An 8935-nucleotide genomic window follows, 5' to 3' on the forward strand; every position below is an offset into this window, starting at 1 on the left:
TGAATTTAGACATCTGGATTGAATTTAAAATATCATAAAATCTAAAACTACCATTATTTTTTAATTATTATTATGAACCAGAAATAGGCAAAAGAAACAAGCACTCATAATATCACAAAATCACAGCGGGTCACTACCAAGGGTAGTAGCAGGCATATCTTCCTGCTCTGTCACTGTAAGAACACCCAAGAAGACTGTGAGATGTAAACTTCACAGCTTTGACAAACTGTGTGCTTCTTCATTGTTTAAAAACATATTAATTTAAATTTTAACAGACATCCAGCATATTCACAAACTGTGATGAGAGATTTTCGCCAAATAAAATCATTATTGGCAACAATCTATGAAGTGTGAGTCACTTTCCAAGCCAGTATTTCCTCTTAGTCTACCCCTAAGCCACCTCCATCCCCTTCCCCTGGGGTTCCTTACACATGGTGATTCACTCTTCCTGGAGAGCCAACTGGATACCCTAGAAGATGGGTGGCAAAGAGGAAAACGTGGGAGGAAGAACAAAAGTTGAATGAAAAAGAATTTCTGCTCTTTTATTAATTTTTTGAACTTCCTAGTATATCGTCTTCATTTTCTCCTCTGTGGGGAGATAGGTCACTCTGCAATACAAGCCACCAGTCAGAAGCCACCAGAAGCAATAGAAGCTGAGTCTTCTTAAGCAGCTAAAGTTTATCATGTGCCTAGAGGCTTCCCTTCTAAGAAGCAATCTGGAAAACCACGTGGCCACAATTGAAAGACTGCGCTTTACAAAATGTATTATAGCCTTTCCTGCTCCTTTAAATTGGCTGTTCTAAATATACCCAAGCATTTACCAAAGCCCCTGTTCATTAGCATGAGTTTATTCTGCTCTTTGTTTAGTCTTCTTCCTCTACTTTGTTTTTTTTTTTTTCTCCCCGTGCATACTCTTTTTTTTAATTTAATTTTTTTTTTTTATTTCACTACTTCAAGTATGCCCTGTCCTTACTTCTGGTTTTTGCGTGTTTCTTATTTCCTCGCCTTTGTGTGACTGCTTATATCCCTTGCCTTTTATTTTTCTAATCTTCACAACGAACATTATGCTACAGACTGAATACTGTCTCCGTCTGATTTCCTACATTCAAGTCTTAATCCACAGGAAGCCAGCCTGTGACTGTATTTAGACACATGATCTTTACAGGAGTAATAAGTGACCATGAGCTCATTACGGAGGTCCCAATCCAGGACAACTACTGTCTTACAGAGAGAAGTTGGACATAGATGATTATGGGGGTGGGAAATAATGGACAACAAAACAGTAGATGGCCATGTATAATCCGACGGGACGGATCTGAAACACTTTCTTGTTTTATAGCCCTCAGGAAACACCAACCCTGCCAACAGCTGATCTCAAAGTGCCTCCCAAAACTGTGAGAAAATAAAATTCTATTATATAGGTAACTCAGTCCATGAAGGTTTAATATCATAGTCCTACAGCACCAGTGTAAATGGTCTTAGAAATCATATGACAACTTAATACATGATAGTGAACTATAAGCAGACTTTGAAGGACAGTTCAAGTATTAATCTCCTCTGAGTAGTTCTTATATGCTTTACAATATGAATATTAGCTGCCCGGGTCATATTTTAGTACCTTCTTAGGTGCTAGAATTCATTCAAGATTTTTTTTTTTTAACTCAATCAATGTATAGTTATTGAATCCTCTCTACCTGCCAGTCATGGTACCAGGTGTTAACACAATGGAGAGATGGCACAGTCCTCAGGGACTTCACAGTGTCAGTTGTGGAGGCAGCCATGTAAGAAACTAGTTGCTGCATAAGATTGTAAGTACTCAGGATGGTAGCAAAGACCAAAGGAAGAAGTGAGTACTTTATTGAAAACACAAATGATCGCTCTTGAGCCCACAGAGGGAAGAGAATGGAATAAATGAACTGTACTCTTTCAATTTATACATTAAAGCCCCACCCCTCAAGTGATGGCATTTGTAGACAGGCTTTTCAAAGGTAGTCAGAATTAGATGGAGTTCTGAGAGTAGAACCTTTGAGATGGCATTCAATGGCTTTATACAAATCAATAAATTCTTGGCATTGAGAACACAGGACCCTCATCAAAAACTTGTCATGCTGGCACCTTAAATAGGACTTTAAACCTCCAGAATTGGGGGCTAATAAATTTCTGCTGCTTAAGCCACCCAGTCTGGCCAGGTGGTGGTGGCGCACACCTTTAATCCCAGCACTCGGGAGGCAGAGGCAGGCAGATCTCTGTGAGTTCGAGGCCAGCTTGGTCTACAGAGTGAGTTCCAGGAAAGGTGCAAAGCTACACAGAGAAACCCTGTCTTGAAAAAAAAAAAACAAAGCAAAACAAGAAAAAACAAACAAAAAAGCGACCAGTCTGTGTTTTGTGGTGGTGGCCAAGTTAAGAAAGTGCAGAAGCAAAAGTTCAAATTCATGCCTACAGGCTTAATTGCTCATTAGCTTGGTTATTCAATTGCTCCGGCATTTACTCATTTCTTTTCTTTTGGTCTAATATTTTTTTTTTTTTTTGAGCTGAAGATCGAACCCAGGGCTCTACCACTGAGCTAAATCCCCAACCCTTGGTCTAATATTTTTAAAACAACCAACCACTAACAGAAACTGTTAAGGCAGTGTGTAGATAAGCAGACCTTGCTCTCATACAAAGTACATTTTAGTGGAAAGTTAGATGTAAGACGAGTTGTTCAATGGTCTTATAAATGAAATAACAGGAGCTAGGTATTGGGGTGAGCACTGAAAGATCAGAGAAACAGAACAAGCCACATTCAACCTCACCTCGCCAATTCCTCAGCTGATCTTGTTTCCTCAAACTGAAAGCCTCTGAGTCCTCATCTGAACTGCTGCTAAAAAGCCTAAAAGCTTAAAAAAGGCTTTAGTTCCTGGTTCTCATGCTTTATGTACCTTTCTGCTTCCTGCCATCACTTCTTGAGATTAAAGGCGTGTGTCACCAAGCCTGGCGGTTTCCAGTGTGGCCTTGAACTCACAGAGATCCAGATGGATCTCTGCCTCCCAAGTGATAGGATTAAAGGTGTGTGTGTGCCACCATTTTCTGGCCTCTATATCTGTCTAGTGGCTGTTCTGTTCTCTGACCCCAGAGAAGTTTATTAGGGTGCACAATATATTGAGGGACACAATACCACCACAGTGAGATAATAAACTGGAATGCAAATAAACAAGGTGTATAGAAATTATGAAAGAATGAAGAGCAGAAACAGGAACAAGGTAAAGATTCTGAGGTCCTATAGAGAAAACACACAGGGTAGATCTATCAGAGGAAGACAGCCAGTTAATCCTGAAAAATGAACAGTTAGATGGCCAGCCATGCATGTGTCTGGGAGAGTGGTCAGAAATGATGGGACCAGCAATGTCCCAGGCAGAATAAGCTCGAAGCATGCCAGGACCAAGGGCAGTTGTGTAGCTAGAGTCCAGCAAATGATGGGAGACTGCAAAAGTGGGATTATCCATGTCCAAAGGGCTGTCGTATGTCACTTCAAAGAACTTCAATTGGACCTTGTGACTAATGGGGCAACTTATAACACACTGAGAAGTGGAGTAACATGTGTGGTGGTATTGTGTCCCCCCAAATATTGTGCACCCTAATAAACTTATCTGGGGTCAGGGCACAGAACAGCCACCAGATACAGAGGCTAGAAAATGGTGGCACTCACACCTTTAATCCTAGCATTCCAGAGGCAGAAATCCTTCTGGATCTCTGTGAGTTCAAGGCCACATTGGAAACAGCCAGGCACCTTTAATCCCAGAAAGTGATGGTAGAAAGCAGAAAGGTGTATAAGGCATGAGGACCAGAAACTAGAAGCTTTTGGCTGGTTAAGCATTCAGGCTTTTGAGCAGCAATTCAGCTGAGCGCCATTGGGCTGAGGACACAGAAGCTTGCAGTCTGAGGAAACAGGATCAGCTGAGGAACTGTCAAGGTGAGGAAGCTGCGGCTTGTTTTGATTCTCTGATCTTCTAGCATTCACCCCAATAACTGACCTCAGGTTTGATTTTATTAATAAGATTCATTAAGTTTCATGCTACAAACCTGCTAAGTTTTGTTTGCTCACATCAATGATAATTTCAAAGATGTATTTGTAGGCCAGGCATGGTGGCATACATCTGTAATCCCAGCACTTAGGAGGCAGAGGCAGGTAGATCTCTGTGAGTTAGGTCAAGATAAGCCTGATCTACACAGTGAGTTTTGAGAGGCTTCTGTGATGGCTCAGGCTAGGATGATGAAGGCCTAGAAAGGAATGAAAACAGAGATTACTTAGAATAGAAAGAATTAAGGCAGCTGTATGAACAAAATGTAACATGAACATGTAAGGACATCCTGCTCCAGTGTGGCCATATTAACTTACCTGTCTCATAAAAATAAATCCCAGAAGTAATGTTGAAAGTTTTAACAATGATGCTATTGAAAGAAAGGTTTACAAGTATGGAAGATAAAATAGCATTGGTTAATACATACATAATTAATAAAAGGTATAAATCATGTATGATACAAACATCAGTTCTGGTAGGGGGGGGGGAGAAAAGGGTTCAAGCAGTGACATAGGAAGTTTCTATGATATTTAGACACACCTTGATGAAGAGGTAAGTGCTAAGATTTATTGAAGCTGAATTAGTATATGAGGCTCTGGGGTATGCATGAAGACTATGCTGTTAGAACAAACCGCCATAGACTAGGAACAGATGCAGAACAGATTCCTGGGGGCTGGAAGGTCCAAGATCAAGGAGCTCCCTGACATTTGATGCCTGTGAGGGCCACACCCTTGTAGTCAGCTTTCTCTCTCTCCTGCACATAAAAAACAGGGTACAAGGAGCTACAGGTGGTCTCAGCTTCCCTCTTAAAAAGGACTAATCCCACTTTTGTGAGGCCTCCACCTCCTGACCTAATTGAGCGTTAAAGGCCCCGATCTTTGAACATCACCTTGAGGGTTAGGATTTTTAACATCTGAATTTTGGAGGATTCAACATTCAGATCCTAAAAACAAACACAATCACTTGATGAGTTTAAAGAACAGTGGTGATACTTTGTCATCTGGAATCCAGAGGAATGCAGAATTGCAGATGGTAGTTGTGTACGTAGGTGCACAGATGTGTGTGTGGGAGGTCGGAGTGTGTGTGTGTGTGTGTGTGTGTGTGTGTGTGTGTGTGTGTGTGTACACGTATGTTTTAAGCTGAGAGAGCCCAAGGCTGTTTTGGTAAGCAGCATAGAAGAAGCCTGCACAGGTTCACTTATGTGAGTGGGCAGATGAATAAATAAATAATGCAACAATAGGTTTAATTTCTCTATCAACTGCAGAGAGACAAGAAGCCAGATAGCTTGGATTATGGTGAAATTTAAGAATATATTCTATTGCTCATGGGATAAGAAGCAGACTAAAGTTTAGAAAAAAAATACACAGGGGCTTTGAGGAACCCGCCTGACTCCATTTTTGAAGGCAGGAGTCATATGCTGTGTTTTTAAAAGTGAGTTTCTAGGTACTGTCAGAGTTGGGTAGCTCTGTTTCCTGGAACCTGACCTTTCCCAGCCCGTAACCTTGATTTGTTTTTGAGAATACACTGACCCTCCCTGACCCTTCCCTAATTGTTTTATTAAAGATTTTTTTTTTTTATTTCTTTATTGCCCCACTGTCTCCCTCCTGCAAAACTGCTTGTGATTTTACTCCTTAAAAAGGGCCCAAGAGATGGATTCTAGGCTGCTCTCTTCAACATGACGTCAGAGGCAGCCGGTGGCCAGCTCTTGGGTGCACCCCAATAAAAAACATAAAGCTTGCTTCAAATTTGGCTCAAATTGTAGTAGTGGTCTTCTTACTGCTGGGATTAACATTTTCTTGAGAGCCCCAGGGAGATTCACACCACCCACCCAAATTCTAAACCCAGAGCTTTGCTCTGGAACTCTGGGAAGCGGGTGGGGAGGCTGGGGATCAGCCTTTGGAAGCCTGTGCCTTGATTCATTTCAAGGCTCCGGGGCTGCCTTCAGTTTGCAGACCACTGGGGGTGAACTTTCATACTGAGAAAAGCAGCAAGCATCTACTGAGGCCTCCTGGTGAGTTACAGTCTGGTTCTGTTTTGTGGGTTTCCTATCTGGAATATGGAGAGGGTTCGATGGGACCCCAGTATTCTCCCATCCAGGGCAAAAAGCGAGATGTTGCACTGCCCACCTGAGTCTGGTTTTTATGTCCGGTTTGTCTTGGCTTGGATTCCTTTTTACTGTTCTCTTTCTGCCTTTTGTACTTTCTGAGTTAATTGATTTATTTTGGACTAGGGGTGACTAAACTGATGGACAGTATGGGTGATAAGACTAGCAAGCCAAACAGCCCTCTAGCCTGTGTTCTAAAGAATTCTGATAAACTTCACTCTCCCCCATAGTTAAGGTGGATTATGATTATCCTATCACCAAGCATAACCTCCAAAGTCTGTAAAACTGAATGGCCCACATTCGTGTTGAATGGCCCTATCCTAGGGTACTTTTGACTCTCAGATCGCCTGGGCAGTGGTTCATGTCATCCTTGGTGCGTGGCCACCCAGATTGAATTGGATACATCATGCCTTGGGCTCGAGCAATTTCCAAACCCTGCCCCCCAAAGGTCTGTATGGTTCACAAATGGGCAAAGTGGCCAATCCTTGGTTGTCAGCAGATGGACCTTTCAAGGGTGGTGTAGCAGAGACCAATAAGCCCCCTCTGAAGACTGTTCTGTGGGACTCACAGGAGGAAGAACCCCTTCTCCCCCACATAACCATCTTTATCATCTTCTCCCCTCCTCATTTCAACCTCCACCTTTGCCACCTAAATCCCCACCACCAAGGTCTCACTTTACCCCCGCCCCCGTCTGCACCTACCCCTACCCTACCATCTAGTTCTTCCCTACCTCCACCTACCTTCACCCACCTCCCAGCTCTTCCCTACCTCCCCCCTGTCTTTTCCCCTCTCCACATGCACCAGGGAGTACCGTATGGCCCTCCCAACATTTCCTTACCCCTTCAGTCCTTGCTCCCCTACGGTCATTTCCTGACAATCATTACCTCTATGTCCCTTTCTCCATCACAGATCTCTACAACTGGAAGACCCAGAACCCCTCTTTCAGCACCAGCCCTGATTCCTTAATTTCTCTAATTGATTCTGTCTTTTTCAGTCATCTCCCCATGTGGGATGACTGTTAGCAGATCCTCCATACTCTCTTCACTAAGAAAGGGAACAGATTCTTATAAAAGCAACTGAAGTGCTCCCCAGAATAGCTTCATTGGCTGGTGACCAGAGGGCAGAAGTGATTGACTGTGCTTTGCCAAGAAGGAGATCCTAATGGGTCTACAACATAAAGAGAGGTGGGAGGTTACTCAGTGAATACCACCAGGTTCTGCTAGAAGGGATGAAAGCCTGGAAGCCCACTAACCAATCTAAGGTAACAGATGTGAAACAGGGCCCAGATGAATCGCCTTCAGCTTTCCAGGAGTGCCTCCTGGATGCCTATCTATTATACACTCCTATAGACTCAGAATACCTGGCAAAATCCAAGCGATTAACCTAGCCTTTGTTACTCAGCCGGCACCAGACATACATAGAAAGATACAAAAGATGGATGGGTTTTCAGAAATGAATAGGTCAGAGCTATTAGAGATAGCTCTGAAAGTGTTTGACAGCAGAGACAGCAAAGATCTTCTGATTAAAAAAAGATGGGGTGTTCCACTGTGTCTGCACTGCAAGTCCCAGCTACCCTCCCCCATGCACACCATGATAAAAAGAGGAGACCTTTCACAAAAGGACCCATGTGCCTGCTGCAAAGAAATGAGTCATTGGAAAAATAAATGTCCATACTGGAAATAGGTAGTCCCCCTCCAAACCCAAGATGATCCCAGCTATGGGGGATTAGCGAGGCCAAGGGTAATCCAGGAGCCCATGGTAATCTTCACCATAGGGGGCCAAACTGTAAAACTTCTGGTGGGGGGCTGGAGAGATGGCTCAGATGTTAAGAGCACCGACTGCTCTTCCAGAGGTCCTGAGTTCAATTCCCGGCACCCACATGGTGGCTCACACCATCTGTAATGAGATCTGGTGCCCTCTTCTGGCCTGCAGGCATACATGCAGGCAGAACACTGTGTACATAATAAATAAATAAATCTTAAGAAAATTTAAAAAATGTTTAAAAAATTTTTGATGGACACAGGGGCTATTCACTTGGTATTATAGGAGCCCCTGGGACCCCTTACCAACCAAACAATGGAAGTACAGGGAGCTACAGGGGGTATCAAAGAATACAAATGAACCAGTGACTGGACTGTTAACCTAGGACAAGGAACTATGACTCATTTTTTATTGTTATTCCATACTTTATTGGAGCATGACCTCTTGAACAAGCTCCAGGCAACAATATCATTTTCAGGAGACTCTCCTAGGTTGCAATTGGGAGGCCCTGCTAAGGCTTTAAGTATAACTGGACCAATAAGTGAGGAACATCTGCTCCTCCAAAATCCAACCCATTCCCTTGAAGGGGAATAGAAAAAGTTGCTGATGCAGGAAGTTCCTAGAGAACAATCCTCCTGGCTTGGCAAAGCATGTACTCCTCACAGTGCAACTAACATCTGCGGCAATGCCCATTCCAGTCACGCAGTACCCCATCAGTTCAGAAGCTAGGAGAGGTGCTGGGGCTGTTTTTCTGTATGCTGTGAATATGTGCTGCTCTTATTGGTTGATAAATAAAGCCGGTTGGCCTATGCCAAGGCAGCTTAGAGGCAGGCGGGAAATCCAAACAGACAGACAGGAAGAGAAAGGAGAGGCAGGGCAGACGTGGCAAGCCGCCAGGAGAAGCAAGATGTAAAGGTATTGATAAGCCACAAGCCACGTGGCAAAGTATAGATTTATAGGAATGGGTTAATTTAAGATATAAGAGCTAGCTAGCAAGAGGCCTGCCATAGAC

The sequence above is a fragment of the Onychomys torridus genome, chromosome 19 (genome assembly GCF_903995425.1).
Source record: "Onychomys torridus chromosome 19, mOncTor1.1, whole genome shotgun sequence".
NCBI classification, from domain to species: domain Eukaryota; kingdom Metazoa; phylum Chordata; class Mammalia; order Rodentia; family Cricetidae; genus Onychomys; species Onychomys torridus.